Genomic DNA, 21,343 nt, shown 5'->3' with positions numbered 1-21,343 from the left:
AAACTCAACCCTAACAAAACAGGTAGACTGTGGCGGACCAAGAAGGGAAACTAAGAAAGCCAGGCAAGGAAGCGTATTTTAAACAAGATTACAAGAACTTCTCAAGGCTGATATACTTGGGGCTAGAGAATGAGGGCACACAAGAACAGAGGAACCTTCTCATTTCCCTGAGGCTGGAACAAACTTCTTTTTTATTGTGGAATTGCAAGGCATGGACTTCTGAACAAATGCATAAATACTGTTGATTTGGAGGTCAAGAAAATGAAAAATTTTTCTCTTTTTATTATATTATTTAATTCTATAAGAACTCCATGAAGTAGGTATGGAAAATGAGGCCCAAAGAGTTTGGTAATTGTACCAATGACCCACAGCTGGCTCAGAATTTAGTTGGGATGGGGCTTCAGGTAGAGTGACTGAGGAAAGGTTGGGTTTTTTAATTGGCACTATACTGACATTGGTATTTACTAGTCAGTGGCCTCAGTTAAGTCAATTAATTCATTCTGGCCTCAGTATCCTCCTCTGAAAGGAGATCCAAAAGATCTATGCAGTTCCTCCTCTGAACTGTTAGAGGATCAGTTGTGAAAATAATTAGGAAACTCTACAGTGCTAAAGTCATATACAATTATTTACTGATGAGTTAAAAATTGAGATAGGATTTTGCTTAAAGAACTTTTCTATTCTGAGTCTGGTTCAACCTCCTTGAAAATGAACTTTTCCCATATACCACCTGAAAAATAGAATGTGCATTTTATTTTCCCTTGGAAATACTTTATTGCTCTGGGCTTCTTCGCAAATCTCTAACACCTTTTTGTTTAAGCACTGTTAATTTTTCCAATAATAGATTGAGGGCTTCTTAAAGTGTTTGGCAACTTTGCATGCCTGAGTTTTTATCAGCCCAAAGCATCCCTGGAGATAGCATATGACCAGTAGATACTGGGGAGGCAGCCAACAGCTAGAAACCAATGCATAAATGAAAAGAAAGAAAACAGATTTATTTTTTGAAAAGCAATTAAGTTGTTTGTGTTGGAGTATTGCTGTTAATAACTTTGGGTAATTTGAAATTGTTGGAGATTATACACACATTTTATACCCCCTGATACCTAGATATTATATTGCTACATGGATAATAGTTAATTTCGCCCTACATCTGTCTCCCAATGCCAAAGCACTTCTAGATGATGACATTTTCTATTGTAATTCTGAGTGCTTCTAGGTCTTGATTCTGCTAGGTAATTATAATATCTACCATGGCATTAGGGCTCACTGCATGAGCTAATGCCTTGATGTGGAATTAATCAAATCTGAATGAAAAGGTCATTAGAAAGTTAAATTATGTCACTGATACCAGGCTAGCACCACATAAGCAAGAATTATACTTCATTGTGATATATTGGATCTTGAAATTTAGTCATTAGTTTCACCTCACTAGGGACATTTAATTATTGATGTAGTTAATTACTTAAGTCCATTGACCAACATCTACTATTTCATTACTTATGCTTTTAGCACTTTGGAAAACCTGTTATGTAACAATCCTAACATATACTTATGTTTCATCTTAATTATTATTTTCTATGAGTTAATTTAGGAAAATCACATATTTTAGGAGGAAATGTTTATTAAACTCTTACTCTATAGGGGCTTGTGTATTGACATAAAGGAAAAATGTGCTTTTTATGGTAAATCAAGTGAATTATTTAAAACATTAGAATCATATTCACTTTTTTAGGAGCCTTCATGACCTTCTCTGTCATTGCCGTGGACCAGAACACACCACATTAAGCTTCTGCGTGGAAATAAGCTCTAAGGGGTGCTGGATGATTTGAGTCAAACATGGTTTGGGATCATCTCACTGCTAAATGTCTACTTCCTCTGGAAGGATAATGCAGTTTGCTGATGTAAATCTAAATAATTATGTCACCTCTTTTTGTTAAAGAATTATGGTAAAATGTTAATCTTTGTTCAAGCAGTAACCCGAGGACATATGTAGTTTCCTGACCTACACAGGTTAGAATAGTCCAGTTTATGTTGCACTAACAAGCATTCCCAAGGTTTCATTGACTTGAAACAAAAAAAAAAGGTTTATTTCTTGCTTGTGAATTAGCTTTAGTCTCTGCTATATTCCGCTACAATTATGGGCTTAGACTGACAGAGGCGCCATCATCATGGGAGGGAGAAGAGCATAAAGTGAATTACAAACTTTTCTTAGAAGTAACATTTTAAAGTAACAGGACCAGAATATTTATATTCAATTTTAATGATTGTCACCTGTATGCATGAAGGACTTCAGTGAAGGGAGCAAGAAATAGGGCAGGTGTCAATCAACTCTCTTGCAACTATTCTTACTCTGTGAGACCACTTCCATTTAGCTATGATTCTGTAAATTTTGGCAGACATCCTGAGTGGTATGCACATTCTTTTTATCGTGTTCAACCTGTAATCCATTTGAGTTATTTTCAGTTTCCTATGAGAATATCACTATATCCTAACATTCTCATATAGCACTGATCAAAATTAAAAATTTTCCTAAACATAGTAGAGAAGGAACTGTAATCACAGCTTTTTTTTCCCCACAGTCTCTCACTTATTGTCAAACTCAGACTCTTTGAAAAATAAGTATAAGCTCTGTGAACAAATGAATGAAGGAGAAAATAGAATTACAGCTAATTAGAAGAGAACTGTCTGACATTAAGGACAGAAACTGCTATCACTAACAATATGGCTGACAGAGATGAGAAACTTCCAGGATTAGCAAACTAAATTATGGTAATAGGTTATGCTACTCTGTTTTAATGATCTTATTAGTAGCTTTGAGCAGGTATTTCTGTAACTAGTAAGAGGTGAGAAGTCCATGGGTTAAGCTTTCATCCTGTATTGATAGAGATGCAGAGCTTAATATTTTCAATTAAATGGTTCTAGGAAATAGAGCAGTTGCTGGACCTTGTGGAAACTCTATTTGAGATAGTGAAAAGGTATTAAATCTAAAGACAGATAACCATGACAAATCTTAGTTCCAAATTTACATTGCACAATTATTTCATTTATTTCCAAGTATTTGTTAAAATTCTAACTATGTGCTGGGCACTGGTTTGGACTCGGAGCTACGTTAATGAAGGCACATGGACAAAATTCATGCTGTCACGGAACTTGAATTCATCATCTCATTGAAGATTTCCCTTCTATATAAAATATATACTTTAGAGAATTATAAAGTGATATAGAAGATATATGTGAAGATTTTAGAAAATACATTTGTGACAAAATATATACTAGGTAAGGTTTGCATATTTAGAGCTGCTCAGGTGATGTTCACTGGTCATGAGGCATAGTGAGATGGGAATGATTTTCTACATTGTGGTACAGAATTCTTTGCACATGCTCACATAAGAAGGCCTTTGGAAGAGGAGAGAGAGAGAGAGAGAGAGAGAGAGAGAGAGAGAGAGAGATAGAGAACACGGGAGGGGAGGGGAGGAGAGGAGAGGAGAGGAGGAGGAGGAGGAGGAGGAGGAGGAGGAGGAGGAGAAGAGAAGAAGAAGAGGAGGAGGAGGAGGAGGAGGAGGAGGAGGAGGAGGAGGAGGAGGAGGAGGAGGAGGAGGAGGAGGAGGAAAGAAAAGAGAGGAGAGGAGAGGAGAGGAGAGGGAGAAAGAAAGGGAAGAACATCCTCTCCTCTCTGTATGCACCTGTTTGCTAATACACAATGTAAAAATGGAGAGGGGAAATGAAGCTTTAGACCCCAAACTAATGCTGAAGTTGAGGACCTTCAAAGAGTACTGATGGGCCTTGCTGACTTGTTAAAATAGAGCTTATTTGAATGAGACTCAACCTGACAACTTTATTTCCTATACACATTTATAGCTCTCCTCTCAGCCTCTTCTTTCACAGAGTCAAGAACTGTTTAATTCAACAGGTGTTCTTAACAGTCTATTATATGACCAGCACTATTCTAGAAGCTGAGATAGACCTGCGGAAACAAAACAAACAAACAAACAAAATAAACATGGCAGCAAATCTCTTATCCTCATGGAGCTTATATTCTGTGGATGAAACAATGAGCATAATAAAGTGAATGTGATAAAATACAAACAATTGTCAGTTCTGAGTAAAGAAAATTCAGGAGCCCTTTGCATTTTCCAGCTTTTTAAAATTTTAAAATATTATATAAAAATTTCCAAAAATGTGAACTAGATCTAACATGTTTCTGGTGTATATCAAAGCATGTCCTTATCATCTTCAACAAATGTCACGAATGATCCTACGTCCTCTCCAATCACCTAATTTGTCTGTCTGTGTCACTGGGGACTTTTTATATGATGCTTAAATAGGTTTTAGTGAGAATTCTTCTTCTTCTTCTTCTTCTTCTTCTTCTTCTTCTTCTTCTTCTTCGGGAAACAAAATTTATGTCAAAATTATTGAGAATTCTTAAACAGATTTTTTATATTTATGTCTAAACATTCTTCAAACTATAGTAAAGTGAATTTTAAAAATTGTGTTTCCAATTATTTGCTTTGGAATATAGAAATAAATATCAATATATTGACTTTGTATTGGTTACATATTGTTGCATAACCAATTATCCCCAAATTTATATCCTTAAAACAACAAACCTTTGTCTCACATTTTTTGTCATATGGGATCCATGTGAAGCTTAGCTGGGTATTTCTGGCTCTGCATCTTTCACAAAGCAGCAGTCTGAGCATTATCCAGGGCCACAATCACCTCAAGGTTTCATGGAACAGGCAGTCCACTTAGAAGCTTATTCACATGACTATTGATTGGTCTCAGGTTCTTTCTTTGTATTGGGTGGAGGCATCAGTTGTTTGACATAGGTATTTCCCCAGGACCCATCGCTACATGGCAGGTGGCTTCCCTTAGGGAAAGCCATAGTGTAACAGGAGTGAAACACTAAATGGACAATGGCGTTTCTTTGTAATCTAATCTCAAAAATGAAAACTTGTACTTTTGCCTCCTGTGGTGGGCACAATAATGCAGCCTTAGTCCCCATGTGGAAAGATATCCCTGTCCTAATTCTCAGAATCTGTGAATATGTTACTTTATATGACAAAAAGAATTTTGGAATTGGAAGTAAATCAAAGACTTTGGGATAGAGGGATTTCCTGGGAATTCCCCAAATAATTGCAAGAATATGGGGAATCATGTTGCTTTATTTTCAAATATTAAACCAGCATTATATTTTTGGGATAAATCAACATGATCATGAAAATTAAATCTCTGAGTCCAAATTAATACTACTTTGTTAAGAATTCTAACTTCTATTCTTCCACTTTTTCTGATTTTCTTTTTTTGGTAGTATCTGACAGGCTTTGGTTTCAAGATTTTATTAGGTTTTTAAAATTAGATATCTCAGGTCTTTCTGATTTTGGTTTCCTCCATGACTATATCTAAGACTGGTATTATTTCTCCCTTACATATTTAATATAATTCACCAGCAAAATATGTGGGCTTGGAATTGATCCTTGGGAAAGCTTTTAACAAAAAAGTATGAATTTCTTTAGCCAATATATGAAGAATCCTTTTCCTTATCTCAGTTTTAACTAATCATTTTCCCCAAGAATTCTGCCCATATCTCCATAATATCTTTTCAATATCTATGGGTTCTCCGCAGATATCCCACTTTATTTTCCTGATAATAGTAATTTGTGAGATTTTTTTGATTGACCAAGTCTTGCCAGGAGTTAAAACCTGTTATTATATTTTCCCCTAGTATAAACTTTTCATTATATTTTGTTTTTGTATTTTATCTAATAACTATATAGAAATATTTCATATGTATTTCAAATTTATTTCTGTTATATTTTGTATTTTTCCCCTTTACATTCTTTGGCCTTAATTTGTTTACCTCCCACCCCCCGCAGCCTTTTATTTACTCATTTTTATATCTTTATTTTATAATATAGGCCTTTACATACTTCCTTCAAATCACCACTTTTCCTGTACTACATGAAATTTAGATGTTATATTTTCATTATTATTAAGTATATTTTCTAATTTATGCTATAAATTGTTCTTTCATCCATATGATATTTAGAAGTGTTTGTTTGATATGGAAATTTGGAGAATTTTCTGGACATTTTATTGCTTGCTCATGGACCTACTTGTGTTATTTGATAATTGTGAAGACATGTTTCCTGGCTGAACATATGGTCTCTGGGAATATTCCATGAGCACTTGAAATTCATGTTTTTTGTTCAGTTTTAATTTTCACTAAGTTAGGTTTGTTGATGGAGTTGTTGGGATTTTTTCTATTTTTACTGATGTTTTTTCCTTCCATGTCTATCAGTTAACAAGATAGGAATATAGAAATCGACAAATACTAATATGTTTTTTCTTAAAGTCTGATTCTGGCATTTGTCGATGAAATTTATTTATCATGTTTTTGCAAAAAGGTGATTTTTTTTTCATTTCCTTAATTCTATAAGGAAGCTTCCTCCCTCCCTCCCAGCCTCTCACTTTTTATAAAAGTTTCTCTGTCGAAATAAGGACTCATTCTTTTTTAGTCAGTTTGTTTAAAAAAATTTTTTTTAATGTCTAATTTTTCCTGTCCTCAGTAGTGTCATTTGAGGTCATCTTCTGTGTCCTTCAAATATGTCCTTTTAGAGTCTTGCATCTTTACTTCCTGAAATAATGAATTGCTTCGTGTTCACTTTTTATTTTCCCAGTGCCAAGCTGCTGCCTTTTAGTTAGAAGTGACATTTAAAAACCAGAATCTAGGCATTAGATGATATATACTCATTGTTTTGGGTGACATTTCTTTTAAGCCTTTCATGGAAGAGTTTGGAAATATATATTGACTGGGGATTAAACCAAGGGGTGCTTTACTCCTGAGTTATATCCCCAATCATTTTTATTTTATATTTGGACATAACATCTCTAAGTTGCTGATTCTTTCATGAAGTTGCTGAGGCTGACTTTGAACTTGCAATCCGCCTGCCTCACCAGTCACTTGGATTACAGGTGAGGGCTACTGGGCCTGGGTAGAAGTATATTTTTTAATCATTCATTTATATTGATGCCCCTTATTTAGATGCCAGAGTACAGGACTGTTACATTTCTCATTTCATATTTGGATTTGCCATTTCTTAGTAAATATTAATGTCTACCCTTCTGAAAATCAAGTAGAAGAAATAAGCAGAATACTGACATAATTTGAGTGACCTTGAAGAGGGAAGGGAAAGAAGAAAAGAGCGAACAGCATGTCATAAACAGGAAACAGACAACAAAACGTTTGACATAAGCCCAACCACATCATGCTTATTTTCAATGTAAATAAAGGAACACTGTAAATAGAAGTCAGAGATTGTCAGCACAAATAGTAAAAGCATGGTCAAATTATGAACTGTCTACACTAGTGGTATATTAAATATAAAGAAGGTTGGGTAATAGGATGGCAAATTACATATTATGCTAAGAATAAATGTAATACAGCTGAAACATCTATATTCCTGACAGACTTGAATAGGCTTCAAAACAAAGAGCATTGCTAGGGATAAAGAAGTATTTTATAATAATAATAAAAGTATTATTTTATCAGGAAAACAAAATGAACTTGTACTTAATTGTAGGCTTCAAAAACCATGAAACAAAAATTGGCAGAACCAAGGGGAGAAATAGAAGGATCATAATAATGTTCGGAAATTTTAACACTTCTCTTTTAGTAATTGATAGAACAAATAGAAACATACACGTATGAGAGACACAGCAGGCATATGGAAGATATGAAAAACAATATCAGCCAACTTGACTTGACATTTAGATAAAATTACACCTGACAACTGAATAAAGAATGCTTACCACATAGGCCAATGCTATTTATGGGCTATTTCATTGGCCATTAAATAAATCTAAATAATTTTAAATACACTGAAATCACTTAAAGTATGTTGGCTTACAACAATAAATTATAAACTGATAAAAATAAGATATGCACAAATCTCATAATATTTTAGAGAAAATGACAAAATTCTGAACAATTCATGTGCTAGTATTAATATCAAAGAAAAAAGAGAAAATATTGAGAAGTAAATTTTAACAAAAATTTAACATATCAACGTTTGTGATCTACAGTTACAGGATACTTCCTAAGATATTTGAATACTTAAGTTATAAAAGAATACATTTAATTCAATTATTTAAGCATTTAAAAAGCCCATATAAGGAAAAATTAATAATAATTGATAAAGTCAATATATAATAGGAAATGAACCAATAGAGAAAATTTAAAAAGTCAAAGTTGGTTCTTTGCAAATATAGTCAATAATCTTTAAGAGGATTTAACAAAGCTACAAAGATAACAAAAATTACCAGTATCAAAAAAAAAATCAACAATTATAAATTTGATCCCTTTTGCAAAAAGTATGAATGTTTGAAAATCATACATACTAAAACTAATTAATGTAAAAAATTACAAGTACAATAATTAATTTTGAGATTTAAAACTTCCTTACAAATAATTCTGGTCTCCTAGTGCACTGAAACAAATATTTAATAAGTACAATGCAAATATTCCAATATTTAATGAATACAATTAAAGAAACAATAACAGGATTGTATAAATTCTTTCAGGAAATAGAGGAGAAAAGATGATTTCTCCAGTTGTTTTATGTTTCCAGGGTATCCGTGACATCCAAACCTAATGGTGTCATTGTAAGAAAATAAAGTTATAGAGAAATACAGACATGACATTTGTTAACAAATCAAATAAGTCTAGCAATAAATAACAAAAGATAGCAAATGATCACATGACTAAGCAGGCTTTATCTCAAGAATTGAAGACCAGCTTATCATTAACAAATTAATCAATCTAATGGAATGCTTCTAAGTAATAAAACAGAACAAACTCAATATGTACAACAGCCTGGTGAGTCACAAATTTATTAGGTAAACTAATGACATTTACCAGTATGAAAATCTTTTTTTTTTTTTTTTTTAAAGTCACAGGCTTTTATTTATTTATTTAAAGAGAGAGTGAGAGAGGAGAGAGAGAAAGAGAGAGAGAGAGAGAATTTTTAATATTTATTTTATTTTTTTTTAGTTCTCGGCGGACACAACATCTTTGTTGGTATGTGGTGCTGAGGATCGAACCCGGGCCACACGCACGCCAGGCGAGCGCGCTACCGCTTGAGCCACATCCCCAGCCCAGTATGAAAATCTTATAGTATCATTTAATATATTTAACACTTTGGAAAACTGATAGTATTTAAAAACAGAAAGGTCAGTGATTGCTGCAATTTGGACTGGGAGGAGGTTAATACAGATGGAATCTGTGATAATCCTTTGGGGTGCAGGAATTTTTCTGTCTCCTATCTCTGTTGTGATTATAAAAATCTATATGTGTATTAAAGCTTATAGAGTTTTATATGAAAATGTGATATTTTCTGTATGTGATTCAAAATATAAAAATCAATCTAATTTTCAAAATCCAGAAAATCAATCTAATTTTTTTACTAATAGAATAAAACAATCATTTTTTAAAAATTCAGACAATGAAGGTTAACATTTATTATGACAACATAGCACAGCAAATTAGGAGTAGAAGAAAACTCCCTCACTCTGATAAATGGCTATCAGAAACAAACTTGCAATGGAATCATAGCAATAAAAGAATGAGCATTTTCTCCCTAAGATTGAGAAAAGGTATACACACTGTTTTTAATTTGTTCTTTTTAGTTACATATGACAATAGGGTCAATTTTGACTTATTTATACAAACATGGAATATATCTTATTCTAATTAACATCCTAGTCTTGTGGATGTACATGATGTGGAGATTTACTATGATATATTTATATATGTATATATAGGAAAGTTATGTCAGATTTATTCCACCATCTTTCTTATTCCTATCCCCTCTCTTTTCCTTTCATTTCCTTTTATCTAATCCACTGAACTCCTATTGTCTTCCCCACCGCCTTGTTGTGGGTTAGCATCCACATATTGGAGGAAACAGTTGACCTTTGCTTTTTTTTTTTTTGGGGGGGGGTGGCTTATTTCACTTAGCATGATAATCTCCAGATTCATCCATTTACTGGAAATATTATAAGGTCATTCTTCTTTATGTCTGAGTAATAGTTCATCATGTAAACATACCACATTTTCTTTATCCATCCGTTTAACGGCATATAGGTAGAATTCATAACTATTGTGAACTGAACTGCAATAAACACTGATGTGGTTGCATCACTGTAGCATGCTGATTGTATGTACTTTTGATATATACCAAGAAGTGGTATAATTGGGTCAAATGGTGGTTCCATTTCTAGGTTTTTTTCAGAAGTCTCTATAATGCTCTCCAGAGTGGTTGCACCAATTTACAGTCCCACCAGCAATATATAAGTGTACCCTTTCCCCCACATCAACAACATTTATTGTTACTTGTATTCTTGATAGTTGCTATTCTGACTGGAGTGAGATGAAATCTCAGTGTAGTTTTAATTTGCCTTTTTCTAATTGCTAGAGATTTTGAACATTTTTTTCATGTACTTATTGACTGTAGTTCTTCTTTTGAGAAGTGTCTGTTTAGTTTCTTGGCCCATTTATTAATTGAAGTATTTGTTTATGTGGTGCTAAGTTTTTTGAATTCTTTGTATATTCACTCTTATTACCTCTACTCAATGTTGTGCTGTGCAGCAAGGCTGAGAGAAAACTCCCAAATCCAAACAGCAGGAGGTGGTGCTTGGAAGCCAATACTGTTTTCAGCAACCTAGTGACCTTGCAGTAAGGCTGCAAATCAGGCTGAGTACTGAAAATTCTTTCCCAAAAGCTAACAATTTACTTGAGAAGTACACACATGTTAATCCAGAATCCTGACAGGCTTCATATCAGCAGTCTTAATGAAGAAAATCAAATCATTTTATCTTCCAAGTACTTAAATTAATGGTGAACTCAACCAAACTAAATTTATCACAAACCAAAACTCAGCCTGACTATAGATCAGTTGAGTCCATATTCTGCAGCATAGGAAAAAGAGGTCTGCTGATTTCTGGGGACAAATAATTATCTCACTTTCTAGTGTTGTGTTATATAATATGTCGGCATACAATAAAAAAATACAGACATATCAAGAAGCAAGAAAATGTGACCTGTAATCAAATATAAAATAATGAATCAATCAAGAGATGTTCACCTAGATGTGGTCCAAATATTGGAACTGTCAAAAAAATACTTTAAAAGTAACCATGATTAAAATGTAGTTTCTAGTGGAAAAGAATATGAGAAAAAAAGATGGTGAATTTTAACAATGACATGGATGTTATAAAAATACTGGAAATGAAAAATATAAAAAATAAAGAATTGTGGATGGGCTTAACAACAGATTGAATATTGCGGTAGAAAATATGAAAATTGAAATACAGGAGAGAGTGAAATGAGAATAAACCAAAATGTCTGTTGAGACCTATGAAAAAAATATTATATGGCCTAAAACCATATGACTTATAAACCTCAGCACTATTGACATTTTGCAATAAATAATTATTCATTGTGAGATGTCTTGCTTACTGTTAGATGTTTATTAGCATCGCTAGGCCCTACACACTAGATACCAGTAGCAACCCCAATTATAGTCTTGACCACTAAAAACGTGTCTAAACATTATGAATCTTTCTTAGGGAGTAAGAATGCCTCTGGCTAATAACCCCTGGTGTAAAATAAACTCCCAGCAGGAGATGAAGAGAAGAGAGAGAGAAAGGATGGATCAAAGGAGATATTTAAAAAGCTGCTACATGAGAACTTTCTAAAATTGATGAAGGATTTCAACCTATATTTCTAAGAAGTGAAGTGAAAAAACAGAACAAATAGAAGCCACCAACTTCCATATGTGCAGTCAATGTATGAGTAGGTTTAAATGTAGACGGAAAAAGACATATAGTTGGCAACGGAACAAAACATCGCCGACTCAGCATAAACAATGGTGGTTGGGGGAAAGCTTTCATTTACTAAAAGAAAAAAGTGTACTATGCTAGAATTCTTTCTTGAGGTGAAATATCTTTTGTAATGAAAGTGAATAAAGATATTTAAGATCTTAAATTTGGAGAGAATTTGTAATAGATTTACACTACAAGAACTGCTAAAATAAGTTATTTAGGATGAAGAATGGGGCCAGATGGAAATGTAACATGAATTTATAAGAATAATTAAAAACTCTAAGTTAGTCTGGAGAGTCAAGGTTATCCACACAAAATTCAAGTGGGTTCTTTTGAATAGATAAACTATTTCTAAAATTTTATTCCACAAGCAATAAAAGAAAAATAGCAAAAACAAAGAGTAGCCCCAACATTGTTGACAAATAATAAACTTGGAGGATCTCCACTACCTACATTTACTGTAAAGCTATAGTAATCAACCAGTGTGGTATGAATACAGTGGAGAGAGAAACAGATCAAACAGAAAGTCCAGAAATCAACCCCCTTACAAACAAGCAGCTGATTTTCAACAAGCCACCAGGCAATTCATTGAGAAATATTTTTTAAAAAGGTACTGAAATTATATGAATGTGTGATAAAATTAGTTCCTGACAACAATCTCATACTGTCCAAAAATCAATTTGAGATTAGTCATAGACAAAATAAAATACAAAAACTGTTAAGTATTTTAAAACTACACAGAGAATACTTTTAAGATTCTAGGACAGGGAATGTTTACTTGATCAGAATGCAGAATTACTATGAAAGAAAAATATTAATAAAGTGGACTTCTTTAAATATTATAATTTCTTGAAACAACACCATAAGTTCAATAGAAAACTATAGGAAAGTACATTTTCAGCACATATATCTAAGATAGACTGTGAGTCAGAATACACAAAGATCTACAAAATCAATAATATAAAGGCTAACAACTCATTTTACAAATGTCAACCTGAATTGTTGTTTCATAAAAATACCTTAGGAGAAGCCAATAGGCAAATGAAAATGTAATTCAAAACCATGCTGATATATGCTAGTTCACAACACAAGAATGAATAAAAGTGAAGACTGACAACATTAAATGTTTCCATCTATTTGAAGAAATAGATCTCTCTAACACTGGTGGTGGAAGTGCAAATTCTTTCAACTGGTTTGGAAACTTGAACAGCCATTTCTTATAATATAAACTAAATATATAATATATATTTAAATTTATCTATCAAATGACTGTCAGTTTTACTCTAAGGGTATTGACCCAAGAGAAATGATATTATAACTGCAAAAGAATTATACAAGGAAGCTCATGGCAGTTTTATGTATAATATGTTAAGGCTTGAAACAAATTAAAGTCCATTTATAGGAGAATGGATAAGCTTATGTAATACATTCAAACAAAATAACAAATTTAAAGAAACCTACTAAGTGAAAGTCACAACCAAAAGTACGTAGTATTTTATGTCCATTAGAATAACAAAATTCAAAAAGATTTATGAGACTGTGGAATAATTGGAACTCTCAAACATTTTTGGTAGGATTGTAAGGTGTGAAATCAGTCTTTAGAAAACTTGCAGTTCATTATAAAGTTAAATGTAACCATCACCTTTGACACACAAATTTCCCTCCTAGACATTTGTCTAAGGGGGAAAAGTATTCTGCAGAAAAGTTCACAATTGTTTTATTAAAAATAGCTCCAAATTGGAAAAAAAACTCAAAAGTTAACAAGGGGATAGATAAACCAATTTTGATATATCTAGACAATGGAATACTCTACTTGCAATAAAAAATTATCATTATACTCGCAACATGGGTGTATATCAAAACCAGTATTTTGATCAAAATTAGCCAGAAGCAAAAAAATTACATGCCGTGTAATCCGATTCTACAATGTCCAAGAGAGGAAAAACTAGTTGTGGCAATTGAAAGCAGGGGCAGCTGGAGATTGCCTGCAAAGGAGTACAACAGAAATTTCTATGGTAATAGAAACATTTTAAACTTTGAGGGGTCTGTAGTGAATACATTGATGAGTTTGCCAAATTCATCAAATTTTTTACTTAATATATATGTGTTTCACTGTATGTAAATATTACCTCAGTCATAAAAAAAGAGATACCACCTGGGGAATTAGGAGTGTATAAAATCATTTGATAGGCTTTTAAAACAGGGTCTAGAATGAACTTATGAGAATGACCCCACCAACATGACAAGACTGCCCCACTTGGGCCCAAATAACACACCAACATGGAATGTGCAAATCTAGGAACTGTGAGGTGGTATGATCACAGCTGCAATCCATAGGCCAAGAAACTACCAATACTGTATCTTCCCCATGAATGCACATGAAGTTGATGGTTTGGGTACCAAAATGCTTAGTCTGGAACAGCCCTCCCATAAGGACTTGTTGACATTCATAAACTGGGATATGCTCTGGAATATTACTGCAGAAAATACAACATCACCATCTCTTTGCCCTTTTTCCATAGCCAAAATCAGCAAGAAGGTTGTCTTTGTCTCATATTTACTGTGAAAGTACAAATGTGCAGAAATACAAATAATTGGTAGAATATACTAGAATATAAAACTACAGCTGTAAGAAAATATGGATTTTTTTTCATATTTTGTTGCCCCTAGAGGAAGAAGTCCCAGTAGAAAGATGTTGCATGGAGAACATGTACCCTTAGCCACAATCAAGGGGTAAGTATCATCACTATTTATGTTTCACAGACACTGAAACTTAGCAATACTTTGGGCTAGAAATTGAACCCTAAAGTTTAGTTTTCTCACCACTAAGCTCTATTCTGTAAGTTAAATTCTATTTTTCATTGCATTTTGCTTATCCCAGCTAAACATTTTGTATAGTCTTTGCTCTAAGATCTATGATCCAGTGAATAATGACACTGAAATTCTTGTTTGGAATATTAAGAAAGAGAATTTGAGAAAACTTTCATCATCTGAAGCTTTTTTTATGCAAACATTTTCAGCTACTCATTTTCACTTAAATGGGATATAATTATATGATTAGACTTAGATGAGCTACAGGGAAATTTACCAATCTAATTGAAACTAAAAAATAATTGGAAAGCCTATCTGTGATGCCCCAAACTGCAAAATATATGTACATTAGTTTTATCACTGACTTTGCATTTGAAAATTACTCTGGGCCTGCAAAGGCAAAACTCATTGTAGAGAAAGGTATTGCAGAATTTTACTGCACATTCTGAGTCCATATGGCAAATTAATAAAGGACATCATTCTGGGTCCCTCAAAGTTATATTTCACATTTTACTTCACAAATTACTTTGAAATTTATTCTTCTGTCTTGGCATGAGATTAGTTCAGCCACCAAACGGCTACCAGCAGTGTCTTTTGAGTGACAGGCTCTGTATTGGAAGTTAGGATTTAATTTGCACTTCAAGCACTGGTTTGCAGGCAGGAGAAACCAAAGATCTTTCCACAACCCATTCCACCCTCGTAGGGAGTGAGAGTTCCTGAACACTGCAGTATGTGAACTGTGCTTGTGGTTATGGCACTTTTATGGACCTTCATTTCCCTCTGACCTATCTCAGCCTATTAGGTAGTGAGAGAAAAATAAATGGAACTCTGTTCCTGTTCATGTATTACTGTTCCCTACTGAGATCCAAGAGGCAGAGCATAAATCCAAAAGGAATAGTATGGTTTCTTATGACAGGTAGAAACTAATATTAAAATAATGAAGTTCTCACTGGTATTCAGTTTTTTTGTGTTTTGCTTTTTAGGGCAGAGTCTCTATTTAAACACATCATGGTTTTGTTTTGTTGTTGTTGTTGTTGTTTTTGTTTTTAACCAAAGAAAATTATTTATTTTTTCTAGGATGAAATTTCCCTCGATTAGTTACTTAGTTCAGGAGCCACTTTCTGAATACTTAAACCAGTGATGATGAGATAATTTTGATGAGAAGGATATTAGTAGAAGTAAAATATTTATGGCTAGTAAGATTGTATTAATAATTAGGCATATAGATGTGTTAGCTTTGCATCACTATGACCAAAAGTACCCAAGCAGAACAATTTAGAGGAGGAAAAGTTTATTTTGGCTTACAGTTTCAAAGGCTTACTCAATGATGGGTAAACCTGATTCTATGGCTCTGGGCCCAAGGTGAAGCAGAACACTGTGTTAGAAAGGTGTGGTAGAGAGAATCTGCTCATCTCATGGTGACTTGGAAGAGAGAAAGAGGGGAAGTGTCCACAGAAGATGAACCCTTCCAGGCATGGCCCCAGTGACCCATCTCCTCCCAGTATTGTCACACCAGCCTATAGTTACTACCCAGTTAATCCATTCAACCTAGGATGGACCAATTAGGGCACAGCTCTCATAATGTACTCATTTCACCTCTGAACATTCCAACAGGAGATTTGGAGGGATACCACATATCCAAATCATAACAATACACATAAAAATGAAAAATAATTTTAGAATAATTTTCATTAAGTTCCCTTGTGAAAGAAAAGTGAACACAAGAGATATGAGTAATTACAAATTTGAAAATTGCAGGGAAGGGTAAATTTTAGTGGATATTCTGTTTCTTTTATTAAATTTGTCTATAAAGAAAAAATAATTTCTCACATATGTATAAACAGGAATCAGTGGATAGAGAGACAGGGCAGTGATCCAGAAAGTTAAAGAAAATTTGAGGAAGTATAATGATAAAATACCAGGTAGAACAGATTCTTGACAGATGTTGGTACAGTCAGAAGTCCACAGAAAAGTGTTGATTAGGAAGACTTGATCTCTTAATTCCCAGAAAATGAATCCTTCATAGCCCCACAAAATGTGACTGAATGCCAAAGAGGCATACATTATAAATTAGTAAAATGGAACTGAATGGAAATGTATGTGATAAGAGCTGAGGCCATGTAAGGAATTAGAAACATGGAAGGTTAGAAGACAAAAGGAGTACGTATGTAAGTACTTACATTACTTAATTAATTTTTGTATAAAACAACATTTTGACTCTTCATTTGAATTAAAATTAGGTTATGAGTTAACACATTTTATCTTTCTTGAAAACTCCATCCACTTAGAAGCAGCTACTTAGATTGTTTTGTGGGGATATATTGTGAAGACACACTAAAGTCCTTTGAGAGTGTCAATCAATTATTTATGTCTGCAGTGATTATAGGAATGGATCATGGGAGCATGACTTCTTACCATGAGCAAGATTTTTTGAGACAGACTTTTTTTTGTACAGACCAGGACTCTGTAAGAGTGGGACTGAAGATTTGTCCAACATCTAAAATCAGGCAGATATTGAATTGGATGATCAATGGTCAGTGTCTATATATTTGAAGGACCACCTAAAGTCTAAATGTAAAAGATAGCCTAAACCCAGATTTGAAGAATCTGGGGCCATCTTGTTTCTTGGTTTGAAATTAAAAGGACTTGAAGAGAAAGTAGATATAGCCAATTGAATTCCTAGCTAAGAAAGACCAAGTTCACCTGTACATTAGTGGATTTGTTGTTTTATGCATGGTGTTTTCACATCTTCCTCTTGAGATCTGCAATACAGGTCATATGGATTCCCTTAGGATAAATCATTGAGTGTGCTCACTTAGCTTCAGAAAACACATAGCAACCTTAAGGCGACTGCTGGGAAGTTCTTGGGGAGACAATGTCTTTGATGATTTGTCTATTTTAAAACTAGGCTTGTAGGATAAATGGGCACAGTAGTAGAATGCTCCAGAATATTGGGCAAAATTGATTGCAGTTTGAGAAAAATTCAGTGATTCAGTAGGAGCATTTGACTTTGGGGGCTTCTATGAATTTTAAGACCAAAGACACATCATTGAGAAGAAACGATTGATGTAACACTTCTCTTAGCAATTTTCATCAGAATGCAAGACCTTAACTGGCAGCTGGAGCAGGTAATTTGCATGAACTTTAGAATGCAACTATTGAATTGCTATTGAAGTGTGCTAAATGTTTAAGCTGGATGACTAGGAAGCCAAACAGCATAATTCTAAGAGCCCCAGAAATCAGTGTGCTCTAATCAAAGGATGGGTGGCATTGGGCTGATGGGTAGTATCATGAGAAGGTTCCTTCTACTTCTCTATTTGTATAGCAGGTAGAAACCTGTAAATGAAAGTTGTTACTGGATTTATAATCCAGGACTGGAGAGATATAAAGTGAATAATCTGACAGAAATGTCAAGTTCTATTCAATTTTTAAGTTATCTGTAGATGTAATTTTGTAATCTCTTTTCAAGCCTATTCCTTGATTAAGAAAGTTCAAATAGTTCTAGTTATATAATTATAGTTTATAGTTATATAGTTGATTGTTCTCTGGAAGTAAAATTATGTAGCTGTGAGTGTTAAAAACAGTATCCTTTTACTTTATTTTATTTTTGGTACTAAGTATTGAACCCAGAGGTGCTTTACAACTGAGCTACAACCCCAGTGTTTTTAATTTTTTTAAAATTTGAGATAGGATCTTGCTAAATTGTAGAAGGGTCTCGCTAATTAGGTGAGGCTTGACTTAACCTTGTGATCCTGCTGCCTCAGTCTCCTGAGTCACTGGGATTACAGGTGTGTACTACCGTGCCTGGCTAAACAGTGTCTCTTGAGAGAAAAAGGGCAAATCAGGTGTAAAATTAAATGGAAGGAAGAACTAGGCTTTAGGTATCCTTCATGAATCTTTAGAGGTAGAGTTTAAAATCTGCTAAACTAATAAAGCTGTAGCATATACACATTTATATAGGTTCATTTATATATTTTTCATTGTTGTATATCCTATTTTATAACATACCACAATAATAAACATCTTGAATTTTCTCCAAGTAAACACATCTAAGTAGCCAATTCTTAGAAAAAGAAATATTGTATCACCCTGGAAAGTCTGTTTTGTGCTCCTTCTAGTCACTAGCCTTTCAATTTGCTATTCTGTCTTCTAACACTGGCAATTCATTTTTGCACTTGATATAAAGTGGAATTCTATCTATAGCTAGCCATTTTTTGGTGTGATTTTTTTCTTTCTCCATTTTACTTATGAGTTTTTCTCACATTATTATGATTAGTTACAAACTGTACATTTTCATTGATATCTGGTTTTCACTATGTGACTCTTGTGATTATTTAGCTCTTCTGCTGTTGATGGTCATTTGGATAGCTTCCAGTTTGGAGCCATTATGAATACTACATCAGTAACTATTTTAGTACATGTCTTTTGATAAATATATGTAAACATTTCTATGGGTGTAAACCATGGAATAGAATTTATGGATTCCTGGGTCACAAAAGAATGCATCTGCTTACACTAATGTTTAGAAGACATTGGGAAATGGTTTCTCCTGAAGATTATATAATTAAATTTCCCCCAGCAAATGCAAACATTCTATAGCCTTACCAGCACTTGATATTCTCTGTCTTTCCACTTCAGTCTTTCTGTTAGCTAACACACGATGGTAAATTTGATGTCCATAAAAACTAATAAAATTAACTTCCTTTTCATGCCTTATTTCACTTAAGTTATTTTTAGTGTTGAAATCTGTTAGTCGGCTAACTTCTTAGCCAAATCTATGGATTTACCAGATAGGTTACTAAATATTAAAATGTGATACTTTCATTGTAAAAATTAATTCTTAGTTCTTAAGTATCTGGGCTATGTCTAATATTTTTATGTCTTTCAAGGCTTTTTTGTTTAGATTTTTTTTCCATAGGGATATGTCTCTAAGAATGAGCAGGCTTACTGAGTTTAAGCTTGTGCTATAAACATCTTCATTTAGTTAGGGAGAAAATTGATGCCTAGAAAGGTTAAATAATTGTATCCTGTCACATGACATATTCAATTACATGGTCTGTATAATTAGGGCACCAAGCTTGAAGCAAATGTCACTGGAACCCAGCATTGAAGCTGCCATCATTTAAAAATCTGTAGACATTTCTAGGAATAATGATGAGTTTAGAACAATTGAATCTCCTTTATTAAGTGAATAGTTTATTAACCTTAATCTACACTGCCATTTATAAGTAAAATAAAGATATATCATTAACTGATCATAAAAGTCCTTAGCTTGAATTAACTACTGTACTACATGTGTGCTCTACTGCAGATCCAGTTACTTTCCACAGTCTAATTATCTCTCTCATTTCAATGTTCATTTCTTCCGTCTTCTCAAAATGGCATGGTAAAGTGTGTGGTTTAAGTTCCTCCACCATTTTCTCTATTCCTTTTTATTTTTTCAACAAAACAATTCAGTAATAGAAACTTGAAATAAAATATAAATAGAAACTAAAAAATAAAGTAAAATAGAAATAGATACTTGAAACAAAAAAGACATATCGATGCTCAAAAAGAGAAGAGACATTCTGGAGACCAGAAATAGAAGAATAACACAAGGCATCAAACAAGGCTGTGCTGATCCTGGAGCTGGGACACTGGAGGGACATTGTATTGGTGTATTTTGAGCAACTAAGGGGGCTGGAGCTAGGTTGTTGCATGAAGTCAGTTTCTCAGGTGAGTCTGAAAAATAGTTGTGATTGATAATGAAGTTGAATACCTATAGAAATAGGAAAAAGGTATCAAGCCATGTGGTCATAACATTATTACCTACATGTTTTTACCATTGTGACTGGGAATGAATATTCCTCAGCTTGCTATGGGTTTCTATACTAGAGGTAGTTTTTCATGGAGCAAGAGTCTGAGCTAAGCAAAAGCCTAAAACTCCCAGCCAAAGATGGGTATGCAGAAGACAACAAAAACTACAACTGTGGCAACAACAATAACAAAAATTCTTACTTAAGATGAGCCTGTAAATCAATATTTCTTTAGTCAAGCCTAGGAATATTTCTGCTGAATCATCTAATGGGTAAATAACTGATTCATAGAAAATAAAAATTAAAAAACAATCTAAAACTTATTTTATAATATTTGATCATTATATTCATGAGTGCAATAAATGATATTCATAAAAGGAACAGCTTAACACAAAAAAAGGTGATATAAAAATTAATCATGAAAATGAAAACCAGACTTGAAATAAGAACTCAGTATTCTAGCCAAACTCTAATGTGAACACCACTGAAAAGAGAATTCAAGGAATCAAAAACTGATAGTGAATTACCTTGAATGTAATCTAGGGAGCTATTGAGATAAAAATGTTCAGGAGAAATTAAGAAACAGGAAAGAGAAATAATAATAACAGGTTGTATCAGGCATGTATAACCGAGGAAAAAGATGGGAAAACAAACAAACAAAAAATCCAATTGATGCTTAGAAAGTTTATCCTGTCACATGATATATTCAATTGGTCTATCTAATTAGAGCATCAGGCTAGAAGCAAATGTCATTGGAACCCACCACTGAAGTTGCCATAAAAAGGTGGCTTATGTGACCCATAGACTGTAGTTTGCTGAACACTACCCAAAACCACAAAAAGAGACTCAAAACATAT

At 33.5% G+C, this 21,343-nt stretch overlaps 1 long non-coding RNA gene across 1 annotated transcript in view; it reads left to right on the top strand.

Annotated features, from left to right (window-relative positions):
• The window catches only part of LOC308645525, a 250,822-nt gene that overhangs the window by 139,246 nt on the left and 90,233 nt on the right, over positions 1–21,343 (top strand). Inside the window, exon 2 of the long non-coding RNA XR_014021229.1 lies at positions 14,551–14,613. This is a non-coding gene — a long non-coding RNA (uncharacterized lncRNA). The remainder of the gene's footprint in view (positions 1–14,550; positions 14,614–21,343) is intronic.

This window comes from Spermophilus citellus (assembly GCF_964194105.1).
Source record: "Spermophilus citellus genome assembly, chromosome: 3".
Lineage (NCBI taxonomy): Eukaryota > Metazoa > Chordata > Mammalia > Rodentia > Sciuridae > Spermophilus > Spermophilus citellus.
This window is presented reverse-complemented; position numbering and strand designations above follow the sequence as displayed.